A 22,355-nucleotide genomic window follows, 5' to 3' on the forward strand; every position below is an offset into this window, starting at 1 on the left:
AAGCTTTTGAAAAAAGGAGGTTTTCCTTAAATGGGAGTAGAAGAGTACTTTCGAAAGGAGCACCATGTTCTTTCAATTTAATTTCAAAAGAACACTCTTTGTGTGTAGACGCTCCGCTGGATATTTCAGAAAAGCCCTTCCTTTCGAAAAATATTTCAAAAGAACTCACTAGTGTAGACGTGGCCTTACTGATGAGAGATACCAGTGTACCACTGACAGGGGAAATTGAACCTGGGACCTCTGAGCATATGTCTCTACCCTGAGAGCTATAAAAAGATCAGAAGGTAGCTCATGCTCTGAGCTACAGAGGTGCTAAGCTCAATGTGGCCTGTCAGTGTTATATGTAGGGAGCTAGGACTTCAACTGAGGTGTCACTAAAGCTTGAAACATGCTTCTTTAGCTAAGGGGAAGTATGTAACCTGCACATCTTCTATGTATGGTGCACTCTCCCATCTAGTGGCATTGCAACCACTTACAGAGAGACAGCCATGAGTCTACTTTACAGCTTTAGCTAAGCAGCAGCTGATTTTCAGGACATGCAGTAAAGGCCCATGCACTAAGCTCCAGGGGTCCCAGATTCAATTCTGCCCACAGATGACTGTGGTCTGTTGCTGTTACATCAGGACAACTGCGTACTGTAACTCAATTGAGTGCAGTCCCTAATGAAAAAATTTCTTGGATTTTTGTGTGTGGCTGTTTTTGTGTGTGGTTTTAGAGTAGTCCCTTAACAACATTTTAATATTGTATTGTATTGAAGCTTGTATTTTAACTTTTTATTTAAAGATAAAAATAAAAGATCTCCATGGTCTGTAATTCACAGGTCACTAACACAATGGAGAACAGGAGTCCTCTATGGTGTATTACCAGAACATTGAAAGAGCTTGGAGTCTGCTGGGCCACTGTGAATTTAGGGAACTTTAATTTGAAGATAGCTGACACTGCAGAGTGCAACAGGTCCCTCAGTCTTGTCAGTTGCAGGATTCGTGTAAAAGGGAATATTTCCTCCTGATGAAATCCCTCATAGTAGATGACATCACCAGAGTTTAGCCCTGTAAAAAGTAACAATTTTGTTATAGTTTCATGGTTTTAGAGGCCGTCTTTCAAATTATTGATCCAGAACTTATGACAGGGTTGGTCAGATGGTGGCCTTCTGATTGGCTGAACCTGTGTCATATGTGCAGGAGAGTCAGCTGCCGTTTGCAAGTGGCTGGGTATATTATGTTTCTCCCTCAGTCAACTGGGAGAAAAGTAATCTGTCTTTCCCAGAAGCTGAGCCTGGGTTTCTACTTGCAGCTGCTCAGAAAGTTTAATGGGGCTTTTCTCTGCCGACAGAGCCTGATCACTCAGCAGGAGCAAGGAGTACCTTTGTGGGAGGCATGTTCATCCACTGTCTCAACCCCACGCCACTCTACACTCCCTCAGAAAGGTCATTCTGCACCTAGGACATAAGAATCCCAAACGCTGCTACAGGCTGGGGACCGAAAGGCTAACCAGCAGTTCTGCAAAAAAAGGACCTGAGCATTAGAGTGAGAAGGTGGACATGTGTCAACAGTGTGCCCTTGTAGCCAAGAAGGCTAATGGTATATTGGGGCGCATTAGCAGGACCTTTGCCCACAGATACAGGGAAGTGATTATTCCCCTTTATTTGACATTGGTGATGCCACATCTGGAATACTGTGTCCAATTCTGGGGCTCCATTATAAAAATGATATGGACCCATTAAAGAGAGTCCAACGGAGGCAACAAAAATGCCTTGGGGGCTGGAGCACATGACTTATGATGAGCGGGAGTTGGGCTTATTTAGTCTACAAAGAGAAGAGTGAGGTGGGATTTGATAGCAGCCTTCAGCTGCCTGAAGGAGGATAACAAGGAAGATGGAGAGAGTCTGTTTTCAGTGATGACAAATGACAGAATGAGGAGCAGTGGTCTCAAGTTGCAGTGGGAGAGGTCTAGGTTGGATATTAGAAAAACTATTTCACCAGGAGGGTGGTAAAACATTGGCATGCGCTACTTAGAGAGGTGGAATCTGCATCCTTATTGATTGTTAAATCTCGGCTCAACAAAGCCCTGACTGGGTTGATTTAGTTGGGATTGGTCTTGCTTTGAGCATGAGATTGGACTTGATGACCACCTGAGGTCTCTTCCAACCCTATGATGCTCTGAGTCTACGAATGTAAGGGGACACCAGAGCTACTTGCTGAGAGCACTCCCACAGATGGGGTGGGAGGAGGACATGTATCTGCCTTAAATGATCCTACCATGTAAAAGTAAATTGTTGGAGACTGGCCTGTCATGAGGTCTGTTATTTGGGAGGGGAATTGTGAAGATCCAGAGTGGCATAGTGAGGCTTGGACATGAGTGCAGTTCAGATAAGCAGCCAAGTTTTTAGAAGTTCACCCACTCTGAACACTGACCTTAATGAGACATTCTTCCTTCTCTTGACTTATTGGGATTCCCACGTTCTTTGACCCTCCCCATAGAGCTGGAAGCAAGACAAGATGGTTATTTCGCTGTTCACAACAAAGTAGGTAGAAATTGTGGGCATCACAAACAGAAGGGGACTGTGTACTACCTGAGCTGCAGTCTGTTCTCTGGGCAACTGATCAGTACATGGCAAGTATGCTCTGCATCCATATTGGTGTGAATCTGTTTTACTTTTGGCTGTACATTTGCAGCAGTGATAGGGGATTTTAGCAATGGGAAAGGCCTAAGTGTTTTGCTCCAGATTTCATTTTCGTTTTTATTGCAGTATGACCAAGAAGCCCCACACAAGCAAAGAAGAAGGGGAAGAAATTTAATGATGTGAGATGTTATTGAAACCAAAAGCCAATAGTCAGATCCACGTGTCAGCTCTGAGAATTCTCACCCTGTGTTCCCAGTTCGACAGATGAACCTTGTAGAAAATGGAGCACAAGCTTTTCTGTCCACTTTGTGTTAAGCAGGGGACTATGGAGTCTCTATGATGGGAATCCTTTGAGAGGAGCTGCTCAGCATCACCCACCAGCAACCATTTTGTAAGGTGAAGCAGAGTTTAGAGGAAGAAGTATATGCACAGTTGTGTTGTACCAACTAAACAGCCTTTTCAGGAGCAGCAGTGGCAGATAATATGGTCTGTTTCCCAGCAGGATCCAAAGCATTCATTCTTATGGCAGATCTTCATGCCCATACAAAGACCCATCTTGGACACATAGGATCAGAACCACTTTACAGGGCCAAGGCCTGACTGGTTTTGTTTTAATTAAAAGTAAACAAATAAAATGGACTTGAAATTGATTGCCAAAGCAAATAGATAAAACTAGCCTTACATAAAACAGAGGGCATCTTACAGTCAAATGGGAGATGTTTACTCTTCAGTCCAAGTACCTATTCACTACATAAAATATCATTTTCCAATCTTAATTTTGCATTCAGTTACTTTCATTTGTTTGCATTAATCTGGTTTACTTCTATTTCTCTAGGAATGTACATATTTTAGAGTAACACACAACAAATGATAGATTGAGTGTGTTTGCAATGACTTTGAAAATCATCCCAGAGTCCACAGACTGCTTTAAAAGTTGTATTCCTCTTAAATACTCTCAGCTTGCTGCTGCTAAATGTCATCTGCAAAGCCAGGAAGTCCTACCCTGCCAAATATGCAGTATCCCAGCCAGCAGGATTAAATCCAAAAGATATTTTAGCCAGCTCTTGGAAATGAATAGAATTTGTGACCCAGAACTCAGGGAAGTATACAATGGAGTGGCACATACAGATGGTCCATATGAAACTTTCTGGGTAATTTTTAGTTTGACACGTGAAATATTTTGTGCTGCTTAAAATATATAAGTAATTTTTTGGGGACTGATTATGTAGGGGAGTCTGTATTGATATAATAGAGGGAATAAAGCTGTGAGAGTAAGAACTCACTGCTCGTTAGTTAGGCTTTATACAGCTTTCAGGACTTGTGAATATAAAGGTCAATGCTGCACAAAGTATCCTATTCCATTCTATACTGTGAATGTGGGATATTTCTTCAATGCAACCCCGAATCATATAAAACTTATGGGGTTTGGAGTCTTTGGGCAAATTCAAAGCCACTGATGTCTGAGTCTGGGAAGATCGAACAGATCAAACAGGTAGTTAACAGTGTTCCTGCTAATTTTTTCGATCCATGGGTAGAATAAACTTTGTTATGTGCACCACCAATAGAAACACATGCTGCCAGCTGTGACTGGCTGCAGGTGCTCTGCTGTTCAGCTGGGTGGCACTTGAATTTCTCCTGGGCAGCTGCCCAAGTGCTCAGCTTACAGGGAACGTGGGATACATGAACAATAATCATGTGTATTGCTTAAGGGCTTCATCTGGAGGCAAGAGAGTGCTCCCCAGAAATAGACTGGAATGAGGCAATTACAAATGGTGACATGCAGTTAGCAAATACGTTAAACAGAACTTTTATACCTACCAGATAAATCCCACGGGTTAAGAGGAGGAATCAGGGGAAATGAGTGTACGCCCAAGTCATTAAGGAGGTAGATATTAACAAATACCAGCATTCAGCACCTTGTCTAGAACTGGTTGTGACCCTGTGCTCCTCCCATAAACAAAACTTCTCATGGACATCAGTCCATATAGGACAGGCCTCAGGAATGCTCCATACTTAGCAGCTCCAGTATTACACAAGAATTATCACAGCTGATCAGCCCCCCAGGTCCATTGGTCTAGTGTCCTTGCCAGAGGTTGGAAATGGATAACAGGAGGGATCACTTAATGATTACCTGTTCTGTCCACTCCCTCTGGGGCATCTGGCATTGTCAGAAGATAGGATTTTGGCCTAGATGGACCTTTGGTCTGATTCAGTATGGTGGTTCTTTTGTTCTTCTGGATTTGGCAGCCTTGCTGGAGGATCAGGCTGCTTCTCTGTGGACTAGAAAGCAGTGGTCCTATTTAACAGATGCCTGAAGAGCCTGCAGAGAGGCTTTATGCCCTGAATTCCCTTGCAGAGAAACTTTTCCTTCCTAGCCAGCTGTTGGTGAACATGTTGAGGCTGCAGTCCCAGGTGGTGAGGAATGAAGAGAGGCAGGATCTGGGAGGTTCATGTTCTGAAAGAATAAGCAAGTCTGGTTCTTGCCAGCCAGGTAAGGCACCTGCTACTGCTGGGACAGCAGAGCAGAGAAGCCTGGGCAGTCATTCTGGAAGCAGGGCCTGCAGCAGAGCCAGTCTCTGGGCAACCTAATGAGCACAGCTGACCCGCCGTCAGCCATCTGTTTGGCTACACCACCTAGTTGGTTGGCAGAGTCCCCAGACAACCTCTTAAGCCCTGCAGTTCAGTGGCTGCTCAAAGCATTCTCTCATGGCTTGCTCCTACCTTGCCTCATTCTAGGTAACCAGGTGCTGACCCTCAGCTCTGCTTCCTGACTCTGGCATCCGGTTCCTGACTCCGGGCTTTTATTCTTTAATGCCTGTTCCAGTTACTAGGCCTGTCTGCTCACACCCCAACCACTGACAGAGACAAAGATTTCTTGGTGTGTTCTTCTTGCTTGTGTTGCTCTCTGCTGTCTCAAGGCCTTGCTATATGATTGCACAAGTCTTGACAGCTTCCATGAGGATGCTGAAGCTGATGAGTCTGGAAGAAGCCAATTCACTTTCCTCTTCTCAGCTTTGCCAACTCGGTCTCTCTTCTTCAGAAAGGCAGCCATGGTGGGTATTGTCTTCTCACTTGACGAAGGCAGTTGAATCACAACAGCCTGGAAAGCTGTGTAGCAGTGTCACGCGACATCTCCTTTCATGTAACTACCACAGTCATTCATTCATTCATTCCGTACCCAAACAGAAAGCTGGCAGTGACTTCCTCCCTTCAGTGTTTTTGGATCTGTTCTTGCGTACGTTGTCAGGCCAGGAAAAGCCAGCTTTCATCTGGCCTCACTTTTCAGTTTTTCTTTAAACAGCAATTTTGGTTTTGGCCTGTTTAACAAATTGATACATCCTCTGCTGCTGTCAGCTGTCACCAAGCCACCTGCTTCATCACCAGGCACTCGCTCAGCGTCGAGCATGGCTTACAGCCCTGCAGGTGCCAAGTGAATTGCCAGCGAAGACACCCTGAAAGACATCACTTGAAAAGGAAAGGGCCAGTCTATGGATTTCTCGCTGTGTTCTTCATTTGAAAGCTCGGTTCTATGGTGATGGGACTCTTGTTCTCCCACAGTCTCTTTTCTGTGCTAACATTGGTGGTCTTGTCTAGGAAGTAAGAGTTAAGGGGGGTTGCTATTTAATGAAATTTTACCCTTATATTTAATGTCTCTCTCAACACAGGCTATCAACAGGAACCTAACATATTACCATACTGGATCACTGCCTAGCTAGGTATTCCATCTGTGAGAGTGGCGGCAAGTTCAAGAGCTCCCATTAAGGACTAGTCTTTCAGAGGGGAAGAGTCTTTCTAAACCCCTAGCCACTAACAGATTGGTTTATTAAATTTGAGGATCTGGACCTCTTATACACTTGGGAAAAAATTTAGCTAAAGCATCTCCAGAGAAAGCTCTCATTCTCCCAAATTTTTTATTTTCCTGGAGCGTACTTATCCCTTACCCTCAACAGGCTGCTGTGACAGGGAGCTCCACAGAGTAAAAAGAACGTATCAGTTTAAAAGTATTTCTTGAGAGCATAGGGAAAGACTAGCTGGCCTCAATGTCTGTCTACAAAGTATGACATATGAAGTGGTCAATAAAAAGGCAAAGGCAGAATCAGCCAATGCCTGAGTTAGATACAAAACTTTAGCTGCATTGTCTTAAAAGAGAAGAGGGTTTTTTTGTTTGTTTTTTTGTGGTCACCTATATTGAATTAGTGTCAAATTCCTGAGTTATGATGATAGATTTGCCACTCACTTAAAGTGTGAACTTGATCAAGCCACTTGGAGTAAAATTCTCAAAAGTACCTTAGTGATTTAGGGGCTTAAGTACTATTTGACTTTCAATAATTACTCCCGTTATTTTAAAACACAACTAAAAGAGGCAAAGAGAAACACAGCTGCAGTTCAGGGGACAGATAAAATCCTCAGTTACAATGAATGTTAGGGCCCTTCCGTAAACATGACACTTGTGGAGGAAAAAAGTTAAATTGCAGGTAAAACTAAGCATGGTGGGTCTAAAATGGTATTCCCACACCTTGAATACTGTATACAGATGTAATCAACTCATCTCATAAAAGATATCTTGGTGCTGGAAATAGTTCAGAAAGGGGCAACAAAAGTGATTAAGGGTTTGGAACAGCTGCCATATGAGGAGAGATTAAAAAGACACAGATTTTTCATCTTAGAAAAGAGGAAACTAAGGGAGACACGACAGGATTCTAAAATCATGACTGTTGTGGAGAAAGTGAACGAGGAGACGTTATTTACTTGTTCCTATAACACAACAACCAGGGCTCAACAAAAGAAATTAAAAAACAAACCAAAGGAAGTATTTCTTCATGCAATGCACAGTTAACCTGTGGAACTCCTTGCCAGAGGATGTTGCAAGGATCAGGGCCTTAACAGGGTTCAGAAAAGAGCTAAATACATCCATGGAGGATGGGTGCATCAACGTCTATTAGCCGAGATGGGTAGAAATAGTGTCCCCAGCCTCTGTTTGTCAGAAGCTGGGAAGAGGTGACAGGGGAGGAATCACTTGATGATTACCTGTTCTGATCATTCTCTCTGGGGCACCTGCCACTGGTCACTGTTGGAAGACAGGATACTGGGTTAGATGGACCTTTGGTCTGAACCAATCTTGCCATTTTTAAAAGTCACTCGGTCTTTCCTCCCCTTTGAGGGCCTAGGTTTCTGCCCTGCTTCCACTGAGAGTCTGGCAGATGACAGCAGTTTTAGGTTCTGGCTGTGACTCAATAGAGCCCCACCGGTAGAGGCTGCCAAAGGAACACACTGATTCTGCTGAACCTCAAACCCCTGCTGGCCTTGACCAATTTTTAGGATGTACCTCCAGCTCCTGGGAGGTCTTTCACCACATTACTCTGCCACTGGCACCACGAGGGACTCAAGTCCATGGGGTGTGGTGGACCTCCACACAATACACTTAACTTTTAGACATCACAATATTTGGCAGACTTTTATGTTAGCAGGAAAAGAGATTTCATTGTGTGTCTTTTTTCTCCTTTGTGATTATTTACACTCTTCTGGTTTGTTTTCAGTCTGTGTTTACATATTTCCAGCTTTACACTATTTTCATTACTGATATTCTAAAAATAGGTATTTCCCAGAAGACCATTGTGGAAACATTCTTCCTTGGTTCAAATACCTTCCTCTACATTTTTATTTGGCTGCTGATGACAAAGCTAACATGTTGAACAACTTGATGAGGCTTCCAAAGATGATTTCACCATCTTTTCCTTCATCTCTTTGTAAATCTGGAGAATCTGGTTGCCTCTGGCAAGGCACATGAAATTTTTTCTTTCTTTACCTGATAGACCAGTGTTTCTCAAACTTTTTGGCCCAGAGCCCAACCTGGCCAATGCAAACCTTTCTGCAGACCACCAGCAAATCACCATGAGGACAAAATGCATTCGCTTATCTTTAAATACCTTAAATAATAAACAATTCCTATTAGTGTATTGAAGCATAAAGATGTAGATATGAAACTTCAATATAAGGTGGGGCGAGTGCAGGGCAGGAGACAAGAGTAGGTTCCCTGTTGCAGGAAGGCAGGGAATGGCAAGTCTCTCCGCAAGACTGTTGAGGACCACCCGTGGTCCCCGGACCACACTTTGAGAACCGCTGCAAGAGACAACCTTCAGAACCTTCCGCTCCTAATGATCACTTTAAGTAGAAAAAAAATCGGTGCAAAAGGCAACATTATAGCAGGTATTCACTTGACAAATGTAATGCTGTGGACATGTATTTCAAAAAGTGGAGTAGAGGCTTGTATACAAACAAAACATGTACTTGCAAGGTATTTCGGGCATAGCGCAATCTCATCATCATCCTAGAACCCAAAAACTGAGCATGTTTTCTGTGTCAGAGCAGTGCCTGTAATTGACTTCGGATGACTAATGCTAAGACCACGTGTGTCTGCCAGATGCCAGGCTGGTTAGACAGTGGGACCAGAGACATTAGTCTGTTCTGGCTCTAAGCAGTTGACTTTTGTTAGTGGACACATGTCTAAAAGTTAGCATTTAGCTACCCTTTCAGCTTCTTGAAACTATCTTGTCTAATTTGGAACATGAACCAATTTGGAGTGTTGGTTTAATAGTCGTTAGAATATGGATTACAGGAGCCTGATACTTCTCATACACATGCTTAATTGCATCTGTGCAAACAATCTTGTCCTCCCATCAGACTACTTACTTGTGCAAAGTTGATTATTTGCATGACAGGGGCCCAAGTTCCAAAGAAACTGCCTTCGGAAACAGTAATCAAATGGTGTGCAGGGATTTATCATGGATGGTGATGCCTAATAAAGTGAGGGCAATAGTTGTGAGGATGCTCCATTCATACTGATCTGTGTGTTGGAAAATATTGTGTATGACCTGTGGTCATTCTGAAGGTCGTACCCATAAGTGCTGTTGTAGTCTTTGGTATTTATTTGACCCATACTACTGTGGTATCTGAGCATTTCACTATGGTGACTGTATTTGTCTTGCCCTAACCCCTATGAGGAAGGGAGTTACTACTATTCCTATCTTACAGGTGGAGAAATAGAGGCACAGAATATGGAGGACAGATTATCAGTGCTGCGTAGGTGCTTAAAGACATAGCTAGGTGCCAAGTGGGATTTCCCAGATACAAGTTGGAGTGAAACACCCAGACATTTTAGAATCCCACTAGGTGCCAATCTGTATCTTCAAACACCCAAAAGCCTTTGAAAATCTTTGCCTGGGTGACTTACCAGATGTTACACAGGAAGTTTGAAGCAAAACAGGAATAGAATTCATTTTCTAAGTAGCAGGCACATCATCTACCCTTTGGGACAGTCTTCTTCTGAGCATCCACTTGGATACAGTTACCCAGTAATGTCTTATCCAGGGGCAGAATTATTTATTGAGGAAACTTTCAGACTGCTGTGTACCAAAAATCAAGAAGTAAGGAGAGGCCGGTTAAAGTGCCTGGTCCATCTCCTCTGCCGAAGCAGGATTATGCCTGAAAGCTCCAACCAGCATGAAAATATTTGAAATGCAAGGACAGAGTCTCCGAAAACCTTCTCATGTGCAAATTAATATTTTTAAATACCAAATGGGAGTATTTTTATGTGTTTACCTTTCTAAGAAACCCTCCACTGGTCCTTCCAGAAATTCAACTGTGGCTCCTTATTTTACAAAGTCTTTTCTTCTTTCTAAAAACAGGAACCGATTTTTAAAGCCTTTATTAGTAAACAGTTTATATTTTTGCAGCGATGTAGTCAACCTAAGTAGCAACTTAACTTTCCCTTCACTTAAGAAACCATTTACTTCTGCAGCTGCTGTCTCTGGGAGGATGGATTCAAATTCCAGGGAATTCCATAGAAGTTTTCTCATTGATTCAATGGGCTTTGGGCTGATCCCAGTGTCTCTTTTAGTGGTAATCCATTCATCAATGTAGGTTACCAGTTCCCACGCACACTCGGCACCTGAGCTTCAGAGGCTATGGACTTTGTTGTAGCCCCTATTAGGAGGCCTGGCTCTTTAGCAAGCTGTAAGCTACTCTCCGGAGAACTCCTGTTCAATGCCTAACGAATCAAGCAAGATGGCAGCTCTGTTTGCTCATCTGTGAAGTGAGTTCAGACCCCCATAAACAGGAGCCCTATTCATCACTGTCCTGAAGTCCCTTTGAGATCACAAGGGGTCCACAGGGCAGAGAGATGGGCCCTGTGATGGGATCTTTAGTCCATGTTAGCCTCTCCAGCTGGCAAAGTGGTGAGCTGCACCTGGAGGAGGAGCCAGGGAGCAATGAGGACTAATTTCAGGATGAAGCTCACCTGGACAGAATCAGGTCGTACTTGTATAAAGCCAGGTAGCTGAGGCTAGAATGGGGCTGCAGGAAAGTGGTGTGTGGATGTTCTCTTTGAGATTAGTAGTAGAAAGGAGGTTGATGTGGAGCAAAGGGAGTTCTCGGGGGAGGATGGAGAAGTATCCTGTCAGAGGAAATGTAGGAAGCACAATTGCAATGAGTGGGACAGTGCAGACGCTGGCTGCTGGTTGTAGGGTTCCTGGCCTGGATACCAGAGAAGAGTGCAAGGACGGGTTCCCGAAACCGGCCTGGGGAAGTGGCAATATTGAGAGGCAGTGAGTTGGAGAGTTGCCTGAGATAGTTGATCTAGAAAGAATTTGATACTCTGCTCTGGAAGGGGAAAACTAGTGACCAGGCCAGAGAGTCAAGCCACGGAGAAGGAACAGCCAAGTCCTGAGAGAGAGCTGGAGGGAGGGAAGAGGAGTCAGACTGGCAGAGCTAAGCTCCAGCCATGGCCACAGGCAGGCATTACAGTGGTGAGTAGAGCACCCTGTGACAGGACCCTGGGGATATCCCTGCTTCAGGGAGTGGCTGCTCTGTCTCAGCAGCCGCCCCAGGAGCAAAGGGATTTGAGGAGTGAAAAAGAGGTGGAGAAGGGAAGAGATGTGTCTAGACGCTGTCTCCCTGGCAGGACTAAGAGGAGGTATAACGTGGAAAAATTGGACCAATCCAAGCAAAGTTAAAATAGAGGCTGAACCTCAGTAAGTATTTCCTAGCAGCCAGGTTACCAGGCTGGGTGTATCCTGGCTAGGGGATTGATGGAAGGGCCACCGCCGGGGTCATTTGGTTTGGACAAAACACTCCAGAACACTCTCCAGGCAATAACCCTGCACTGGTAGGGCCTAGGCTAGATGATTTCCTTGGCCCTGCCTGGCTCTGGGCTCTGTGCTAGCTGTAACACGAGAGGTGGAAATGTCGCCTTTCCCTTTACTCTCGTCTCTTCTGTCGTCCTCCTGCCTCCGTTCGCTTCTGTTCTCTCTCCTGGGGCATCTGGGCCCAGCCTGGCTGCTTGAAGGCTTCTTGCTTCTCTCTCTTCACTAAGAAGGGAAGTTTCCCTTTAGGAAAGGGCATAGAAGTTCCTGTCTTCCGGACTGTGCTGCTTCTGTTACTATTAATGTTGCACTATTATCTCATCACTGCTGCTCAGATTTCTGCCTCATGGCTGAGGGAACAGAGCCAGCTGTCCTGAATACATCCTCCTAATCCTCTAGCATGGGGAGGGGAACCTTTTTTTGGGTTGAGGGCTGCTGTCCCACAGAAAAATCAGTTGGGGTCCGCACAAGTGAGAACAACAACAACAAAAAACCTCATTAGTGTGACTCCTGACTGAGACACCTCATTCCTGTGCCACTCCAGCTCCACGGGGGTTGGGGCAGAAGTGGGAGAGAAGGAAGACCAAGGTTCAGGGTTTCCCCAAGGCTGGATTAGTTGTTTTGCCTGTGTCTTTGCAGAGCCCATCTCTTCCATTCACCCACTTTACCCTCTGCTCCCCTGTGGCTGGAAGCAGCTTGTCCATTCCTGCCTGCATAGTGTTGAAAGCCGGCTAACGCTTCCAAGACCACATCGGGATTGTGGGAACAGCAGGGATACATCCTGAGCAATTGTATATCTCCCTAATTTCATATAGAACCTCTGAGATAAAACACCAGCTCCAGTGTCCCTGCCTGTCTTGATTTCACTGCAAGACCCAGGACATCTGGAGCTTTTCTCAAAGCCCCTGCTCTTGGAGTCATGTGATCATAGACCCATAGATTCTAAGGAGAAATGGGACCTTAGATCATCTGCTCCATCCTCCTTCCCCAAAATAATTTCTAGACACGATATTTTAGAAAAAACTGTTTGATCTTGATTTAAAATAGCCAGAAATGGACATTCCACCATGACCCTTGACAAATTATTCCAATAGCTAATTATTCACTATTAAAAGTATATCCACTATTTTCAGTCTGGATTTATCTAGCTATATTATTAACTATTTGTTCCCCATGTAGGTAGATATAGACTTTGATCAAGCTGATCCTTAACTAGCCCTTTAAGGCCAAGTCCACACCGGGGAATAAGTTTGAATTAAGATATGCAACTTGGGCCATGCTAATTGCCAAGCTGGAGTCGCTGCACCTTGATTCAAACTTTGGGGCTCTCCCCACAGTGTGAGGTGGGTTGGAGAAACGCTCCCACCAACTTTCCTTTCCCCTTGTGACTGTGAGGCGCACCGGAGTCGGCAGCAGCCCTTTCAGCATTTGATTTAGCGCATCCCCTACCAGACACGCTAAATTGAACCCTGCAGATTGACCTCCGGCGCGTCGATCGGTGGGTAAGTATTGATGTGCCCTAAGGGAAATAGCTTAACCTCGTCAAGTCTCTTACTTCGAGGAAGGTTTTTAACCTTTTACTCATTCTCATAGCTGCTCTCTTGAGCCCTCTCCAGTTTGTCAAAAATCCGTCTGGAATGGTGGGCGCCAGCACGTGGCTGCCCCAGTGCCGAATGCAGAGGTAAAATTACCTGGCTGCTCCTCCTGGAGAGTCTCCTGTTTATCCACCCCAAGAGGGCATTAGCTCTTTTGGCCACAGGGTTACGTTGGGAGCTCATGTCCAGTTGATCACCGCCCAATCTTTTGCAGCCATTGCTCCTCAAGATAGAGTTTCCCATCTCCTAAGTATGGCCTGCTGCTTTATTCCTAAACGGATGCTTATGCATTTAACCATATGGGCACAAGCCTGCATAGCTGCCTGTGCCCAGCTGATGCTGAGTCGGTGACCGGGTGTCCCGTTTTTAAAGGGACTCCCGTATTTAAGCCCTCCTGCAGATGTCCCGACTTTTGTTTAAAAAAGGGCAAATTGTGCTGTAGTTCCTGTCTCCCCCCTCCCATCAGTACCAGTGGGTCCCACTGCCGGCCAGATCCCTGCTCACCACCTGCACGCCCACCAGCGGTGAGTTGGGGGTCCAGTGGCTGACGATGGGGATGAGTGTGCAAGGTGTGTGGTTGGGCAAAGCTGCAGTGTGCAGGGCCAGCTGCTCCCCCTGCTGGTCCATTACCCCAGTAGACCAGGCTCCCACCCCTGCTTCCAGGCAGCACAGGCTGCTTTCTGAGGTGGCTGGTGAGCGTGGGCAGGCAGTGGGCAGTTACTTGTCATCTCCGCTGCCAACCCATCGGCCCTTGACATGCTGTCCCACCCCCTGCTCCTGCTGCACCTCATGGCCTGCTTCCGGAGCTGTATGGAGAGTTAGCCCCTGGTTGGATCATTCAGCTCACCAACAGCCTGGCTGGCAGGCTCCTTCCTCGCCGCACGGCCCCTGGCTGGGCTGGCTCTCAGGGAGAGATCACGACCCTCTGGCCAGGGGTGCTGGCCAAGGGGAGCCAAGCCCTGCATGTGCCAAAGCCTCACACAGTGCTGGCACCCACCACCCCTCTGCTAGCCTCTGGCGATGTGGGGAGGAAGCTATTTCTAGCCTGTTTGTGCCCTGGCCCTTCAGGTCCCCAGGCAGGACCTATCTCTTCACTTGCTGCCCCCACCCCACATCCTGCCCCCAGGGAGTGTGGGGCTGCGCTGTCCCCTTGACACTATCTCTGCTGGGCTGCCTCTGACTGGATTCACTGAAGCCCCTGCAGTCAGCTTCCCTGAACCCTGGTGCTCAATAAACTCTTCCTACTTGTGCTGTAGCCAGGAGACAGGAGGCGGCTGAGTTATGTTGGTGGCCAGCAGCAGCCTGAAGGCGATAACTGCCTTTCTGCACTGCGCAGGCAGGAAGGGACAAGCTGCCTCCAGCCACGAGGCAGGAGGGAAGAGATGGCCTCTGGAAAACACAGGGCAGGTCATCCCTACTCCGACCCATATCTGCTGTGGCCAGAAGCAGCTCCCATCTCCTCCCTCCTGCACCGTGCTGAAAACTGCTGCTTGCCAGAGTCTGGGTGCGAACCCAGACAGAAATCTGGGCAGGAAGGCCAGTGACCCTGTGTGCCCCCGCCCCGCCCACCACACGTGTTGCCTTGAGAAGATGTGGTAGCAGGTACCAGAAGAAGTGGGTTCATCCCTGGGCCCAGCCAAGCATGGAGGGTGGAGAGCACTGGGCAGGGAGGGTCAGTTGGGTCAGGTCAGGCCAGGCAGTCACCCAATCCCCACGTGAGAGGTGTGTGGGATTGTGTGTTTGGGATTGTGTGTGTGTGTGCCACCTATCTGGTCATCTTAGTTCTGGTGGCATCATGGGGCGACTAGTATCAGGAGGGGATAGTCATGAATCTTTGTGGCATTGGGTTCTAAAACCTCAATTGCAGCTGATGAGTTCTGATGGAGAATGGCCCCAGACAGCAAAGGCCTAATGCATTGAATACAAGGGAATCTCAGCAGATGCAAGTTCTTGGCTGAATTGTGGCCAGTATTTGGATTTTACTCTTTTATAATACAAGGCCTGCTGGTGTGTTTAGATTTGCTGTGTTACACTCTGCACACCGAGGCAGCAAAACTTAGGAAGGGAAAGAAAGAAAGCAAGAAACTTCCCTGCTTCTACAGTTCATGCTGTTCTTCTAAATGATTTATAAATAAGTCTACTGTAGCCAGTGTTTGGATTTGGGCTGCTTCTCTGTTCCAGTTTTCAAGGCTTCTCTGGCAGTACAGGTCAGCAGGACTCCCGCCACTATTGAAGTGAGGAGGCAGAGGGAGCTAACCCAGCAATCAGAGACCAATTAAAATATAATTCCTGTAAATATGCACGTATTCACAAGTGATGCATAATGCCAGTCCAGTACCCCTAATAAATACAACTGGAGGAGGAAACTGAGTCCTCTATCCTGCCTCTCAGTCCTCTTCCAACTCCTTTTCATTAACTGATCCCAGCTCTCTTTTCCTCCACCCTTTTAAAGAGATCACTATGCACGTTATCTGGGATTCCTGCAATACTGTGGACTGTTAAACAACACAAACCACATACTTTGCCCTATACAAAGTTGCCAGGAAACCTCTCAATTCGTTTTGGAGCTGATCTCATGCTTATCCTCCCTATAGTCTGCATCCAAAACACACATGGCTCCTTTTTTTTCTCTAATAAACCCATTACAGAGAGGAACACTCTGTTCAGTGAGGGTTTTTTTTTTTCTGATTAATAGCTATTCAGATAACACTATGGCTTGACTTCAAATATATTTGAATTTTTTAAATTCTGGAAAATATTACCTCTCCTGCCTCTGACTTAATGTTTCAATAGCCTTTTGGCCATCAGTGTAATCAAATATGGCCAATTAGTATCTACAACCACAGGGTGGGGGAATAGTTTAAAAAATCAGATTACTATATTAAACATTTTAACCCCACTTAATGGGATTCTTCAGTTTTTAATCACACAGTGAAATATGAGTAGACCAATTTAAGCAGCCTTTAAAAGTATGATGTCATTCTGTCTCTGCATGGGGCAAATGAGCCACAGATAAACACCTTCCAAAAGCCTTTAGGCAAAAGGAAATAATCCTTCAAGTACACATGCGTGGTTCTTAGTATCTAAGCTTCTTTCTGTAGTTTGCATAGGAGGGCTTGTCAAACTGATCAAGCAGAGAATTTCTGAAAGGTTGGAAACAGACAGAGAGGAGAGTGGTGGGTTTAAATTGGGATGAGCAAACTTTAAACTGCCATGCCCAAATACTGTTTTTGATTGATTTGTTTTGATTAGTATTATCTGAAACTCCTGCATGCTCAGAACAGGGCTGAAAACCTTGATTCAAAATAGCATCATGAAAAAGAAGGTTTCCACATCTATCATGAACATTATGTGACAAAACAAAACAGCAGTCATGCAGCAGTTTAAAGACTAACAAAATTATTTATTAGGTGACGAGCTTTCGTGGGACAGACCCATGTATTTATGTGCAGGATTCAAATCTGAAGACACGGGTCTGTCCCACAAAATCTTATCACCTAATAAATTATTTTGTCCGTCTTTAAAGCACTACTTGACTGCTAGTTTGTTTTGTTAGAATACAGACTAACACAGATACCTCTCTGTGGCTAATGTAAGTTAAGTCAATAAGAAGCATAAGCTCAAATTCACATAACTAGAATCAACGTCACTTAGGTCAACTTATTGTGGTATCTGCATGGCACTGTGTCAATGGGAGAAACTCTCCTGTCAACTTACCTTATGCTTCTTGTTCCAGTGGAGTATCAGAGTCAACAGGAGAGCGATCTGTGGTTGATTTAGTGGGTCTTCACTAGACCTGCTAAATCAACTCCTGGTGATTGACTGCTACAACAAGTGTAAACATACCCCTTAGGTTTGCTTAGATGCCTTCAATTATTTGTGCAGTACTGCTCCTAGGAGATGATTGTCATACACCATACCTGTTACTCTGGCAAACTACCACCACAGGGTTGAAATCTCACCTTCTCCCTGCAGCTTGCCAAGGAAGTAACCATATGGTATTCTTCCCATAGCATCTTTCTCCTAGTTTTCTTGCATTTACTTTTTTCCATTGACCTCTCACAGCCACTTGGAGGATAACTGCTTTTGGAGCAACAATCTTATCAGAGATTATGTTCAATCATCATTGTTCTGCCCATAATTCTCCAAGCTGGTGAGCCCAATATGATATTGTGAGGTATTCTGTGGTTGTAAACCCATACTAAGGACAGATCCAACAAATCCATCAGGCTTTCTGCTGTTTGAACAGATTTCTGCTAACTTATTTGACTATACACAGGATGGGTTTGACGTAGTACACTCAAAATGATGTGTCAAGTACAGTTGCCACAAGGAGTAGCTCTGAAATGGAAACAGAGAGGTAGCCATGTTAGTCTGTACCCCCACAAAACAAAACAGAAGAAATGTAGCTCTTTAAAGTGTAACAAAATGACTTATTTGGTGATGAGCTTTCATGGGACAGACCCGCTTCATCACATCAATCTCATTTCCAATACAGACTGACATTTATAAATACAGAGGACCAAAAACAACTGCAATTAAAAACTGGCAAATAAATACGTAGGATGGGGTGTATGACATCAGTTATTGTCATCAATTACCTCATGCATTACAAGGACTGCTTCCCTTGTTTTGAGGCTTATAATTATTTCAGGCAGGACAATTAATATCCCCCCACCCCTCATCCTCCTCCTATGTATTTATTTGTCAGTTTTTAATTGGAATTTTTTCTTTGGTCCTCTGTACTTATAAATTGTCAGTCTGTATTGGAAATGAGATTGATCTGATGAAGTGGGTCTGTCCCTCGAAAGCTCATCGCCGAAAAAATCATTTTGTTAGTCTTTAAAGTGCTACATTTCTGCCAGTTTGTCTTGTGAACTGGAGTTCACTTACGTGTTAACAACTCATCTAGAACTCCATGGCAGACAAACTGCAATTTACCACATTTTTTTAACTTGTTGTTCCTCAATGTCTCATGTGTGATGTCTTGATTTCCAGAAGAGGTAAGTAGCGTAGTTTTCAGTCTCACTAGTTTTAATCCTATGAAAAGATGCAAACAGGTGAAGTCCTTAAAACAGCAACTGTATGCTCATGAAAATTACCCCAACAATGTTTGAACAGCATTTTGTAATCTGCTTTCTAATTTTGAGAAAAGCAATGTATTACTTTAACGCACTGGGATTTTACAAGTAAACCTTCCACGAATGTGTCGAAAAAGTGACTGTTGGAAGGGATTTCCCAATGTCTGTTGGCAGATCGCATCTACACACAAAAGCAGCTTGAAAGAGCAATCCGCTCTGTTGCCAGGGAGCAGACCTCAACAGAGTGGCTAAGCAGAAGCTCTGCAAACAGGGCTGCAGGGTGAATCGGAAGCCCTGTCTGTCGACAAAAGGGCCCCAGAGCATCTACACAGCTATTTTGTTGACAGATCACTGTCAAGAGAGGCATGATACCTGAATGGGGAGAGGTATAGCGCTGCCAGTAGAAGTGCTGGGTTTTGTCAACAAAGTGCATTTTGCATGTAGACATCCCACAGTTTTTCCTGACAAAATCCCAGTTTTGCTGGGAAAAGCCTCTCGTGGAGATGTAGCCTCTCTGTATTTCTTACTCTTGTTCCCTTTTACAACAAGCTGTAGGTTCTCTTTGGAATGGTTTCTGAAGTTGGTATTTTATCCCATTATCCTGTTATGTGAAGTGGTCTATTCCTGCAGCCAGATTTTCAAAAGAATGAAGTAGCCACAATTCCAACCAGGATTTCCAGAACTCACCAGACACCAAAATAAGTGGTCAGATTCCTCAAAGAGCTCATCATATTAACAGATCTCTGGGAGTCCTGAACAATGTTCTTTGCTCTGAATGGTCCATGACTGTGTGGTGAGGAAGATTAACATTTTGCTATGCTGACTCAGTGGACCAAATTCTCCTCTTGAGAGGCCCTGATACACAGTTTGGACACGTAGTATTGACTTGGCATGGGATTGATGCAGTCAAAGATGTTGGCAATGATTTTGCAGGATGTACATGTGCCAGTGTTGAAAGCTTGCAAAGAGTTTGTGTGGTGACATTAGGCTGTTAACTATGTGGGAATTACAGCCTGAGATAAAGCTCACTGAACATAACAGAAGGACTCAGTGGGCTTTGAATCAAGCCCTTAGAAAGCTAGGAGTTACACCCTGCCTGGAGAACTACTGAGATCTCAGACTGAGTATAGCAGGCAAAGGAGAGATTACTTTTTGATTCACCACAATGCAGTTTGAATGCTTTGAGGTACTGCAAAGAAAATGAGACATCTTTTCACACTGCTTCTCAATATATGCTTACGAATAGATACGAGCTACCTATCTTCCTCCGCTTCCCTCCACACTGAACTCTTTGTATGTGTAGAAGGCTTCGGTAACGGAAATTCAAACCTTCTGTTTACATCTATAAACAAGATAAGGTACAAATTGCTGCAACACAAACTTCCTCACTCTGGCCTTTCCCTGACCTCCATCATAAACCAACGGGAACCTCCCTTTCTTTTGTGACTGATGGAGGCTCCAGTCTCCATTCCTGAACAGCAATTGCCACGTCAGCTTGCTGAATTATTAGGGTGGCTCTTTTGTCCCAGCTATGCCACGAGCACCAGATTCGTGACCCTTAGGGTAGCAAAGCGCAGGTCTGTTCCCCTGGGTGGGAGGCAGAGTGAGCGGTGCGTTTGGACGGACCACCCTGCCCAGCCCTTTCCCTGCTCCATCCTCACCCTGACAAGCCTGGCCAGGGATTACCTGGGACAGGGAGCAGGCAGGTGAGGACAATGGCAGCCACAGGGGATCGCCGCCCTCTCCCCACCCCTCTGCGCTCACCACCTGGTGTTCTGCCGCTGCCTCTGGGCCCACTGAGCCCCACTTCTCTGAGGGCAGCTGGAGGCTGCCAGCCACCTGTGGAGAAGCAGGGCTCAGCAGGCTGGGAGGCCAAGTGGTGAGTGCTGGGGATGGGGGGAGGCCATCCCCGGCTGCTGCTGTCACCTGCCTCTTGTCCCAGGTAACCCACCCCCACCCCCCGGGCTGAGCAGAGGTAGGTGGGGCACAGAGTGGAGGGGGAGCGTGTTCAGGTTGAGTGGGGGGAATCTTCCGGCTGAGTGGAGGGAAGGGTGGGGTGCTTGGGCTGAGGGGTGCATGTTCAGGCCAAGCAGGGGGCTGTGTTCAGTCTGAGGAGGGATGTTGGCCCATGTGAGGGGGGAATGTCAGTCTGAGCAGGGATGGGGTGGGAGGAGGGTGCTTTGGTCCAAGTGGGGTGAGAGGAACTTTGGGCCTATTGGGGGTAGAGTGGGGTGGGGAGGCCAAACTGGGGCGGCTGGAGGAACAGTGTGGGGTCAGGGCCAGCCAGAGAGCTGGGGTGGAAGGAGAAGGGCAGGGCCCATTGTGGGAGCATCCACATTTACACAAAAGCACACACACGTGCCCAGAAAGTCCCGCACATGGGCCTGCACTGACACTTCTGGTTGAAATTTTAGTATTTCATGTTCTCATGTCACTAGCCAGAAACCATCTCTAGCATACGGCAGAAAGGGAAAATCAGGTACTTTTAAAGTATTTGTGCAGCAAACCATGATAGATAACTATTGACAGGATTAAAACAAAAAAGCGGTCAAGTAGCGCTTTAAAGACTAACAAAATACTTTATTAGGTGAGCTTTCATGGGACAGACCCACTTCTTCAGACCACAGCCAGACCAGAACAGACTCAATATTTAAGGCACAGAGAACCAAAAACAGTAATCAAGGCTGACAAATCAGAAAAAAATTATCAAGGTGAGCAAATCAGAGAGTGGAGGGGCAGACGGGGACGGGAGGGGGTGGGGTGTCAAAAATTAGATGAAGCCAAGTATGCAAACAAGCCCCTATAATGACCCAGAAAATTCCCATCCCAGTTCAAACCACATGTTAATGTGTGGAATCTGAATATAAAAGAGAGTTCAGCAGCCTCTCTTTCAAGAGTGTTGTGAAAATTCCTCTTCAGTAAGACGCAAACTGTTAAGTCATTAACAGAATGGCCCACTCCATTAAATGCTGGCTGGCCGGTTTGTGGATCAGGAGTGTTTTTATGTCGGTTTTGTGCCCATTAACTCTTTGTCTAAGAGACTTTGAAGTCTGTCCAATATACAAAGCATCTGGGCATTGTTGGCACATGATGGCATATATGATATTAATTGAGGAACATGAGAATGTGCCCGTGATTCTGTGAATAACCTGGTTAGGTCCAGTGATGGTATCTCCAGAATAGATATGTGGACAAAGCTGGCAGTGGGCTTTGTTGCAAGGAAAAGTTCTGGGACTGGTGTTCCTGTGGTATTGACCGTGGCTGTTGGTGAGAATCCTCATAAGGTTGGGGGGTTGTCTGTAGGAGAGAACAGGCCTGTCACCTAGGGCCTTCTGGAGTGTGATCAAGGATCCTGATCAAGGATCGGTTGTAGGTCTTTAATAATGCGTTGCAGTGGTTTGAGTTGGGGGGCTGTAGGTGGTGACCAGTGGTGTTCTGTTCTTGGCTTTTTTGGGCCTGTCTTGGAGTGCCTGGTCTCTGGGTATTCATCTGGCCCTATCTATTTATTTTTCATTTCTCCTGGGCTACGTCTACACGTGCACCCAACTTCGAAATAGCTTATTTCGATGTTGCGACATCGAAATAGGCTATTTCGATGAATAATGTCTACACGTCCTCCAGGGCTGGCAACGTCGATGTTCAACTTCGACGTTGCTCAGCCCAACATCGAAATAGGCACAGCGAGGGAACGTCTACACGCCAAAGTAGCACACATCGAAATAAGGGAGCCAGGCACAGCTGCAGACAGGGTCACGGGGCGGACTCAACAGCAAGTCGCTCCCTTAAAGGGCCCCTCCCAGACACACTTTCATTAAACAGTGCAAGATACACAGAGCCAACAACTAGTTGCAGACCCTGTATATGCAGCACGGACCCCCAGCTGCAGCAGCAGCAGCCAGAAGCCCTGGGCTAAGGG

The 22,355-nt window shown here is 45.7% G+C and overlaps 1 long non-coding RNA gene across 1 annotated transcript in view; it reads right to left on the minus strand.

Moving 5' to 3' along the window:
- Nucleotides 1-343: 343 nt before the first annotated feature.
- The window catches only part of LOC142018795 (uncharacterized), a 36,066-nt gene continuing 14,054 nt past the window's right edge, over nt 344-22,355 (minus strand). The window contains exons 2-5 of the long non-coding RNA XR_012646936.1: nt 10,223-10,298; nt 2,415-2,482; nt 1,364-1,499; nt 344-1,049 (exon numbers count right to left, since the gene is read on the minus strand). This is a non-coding gene — a long non-coding RNA (uncharacterized LOC142018795). The remainder of the gene's footprint in view (nt 1,050-1,363; nt 1,500-2,414; nt 2,483-10,222; nt 10,299-22,355) is intronic.

Source organism: Carettochelys insculpta, chromosome 11 (assembly GCF_033958435.1).
Source record: "Carettochelys insculpta isolate YL-2023 chromosome 11, ASM3395843v1, whole genome shotgun sequence".
NCBI classification, from domain to species: Eukaryota; Metazoa; Chordata; order Testudines; family Carettochelyidae; genus Carettochelys; species Carettochelys insculpta.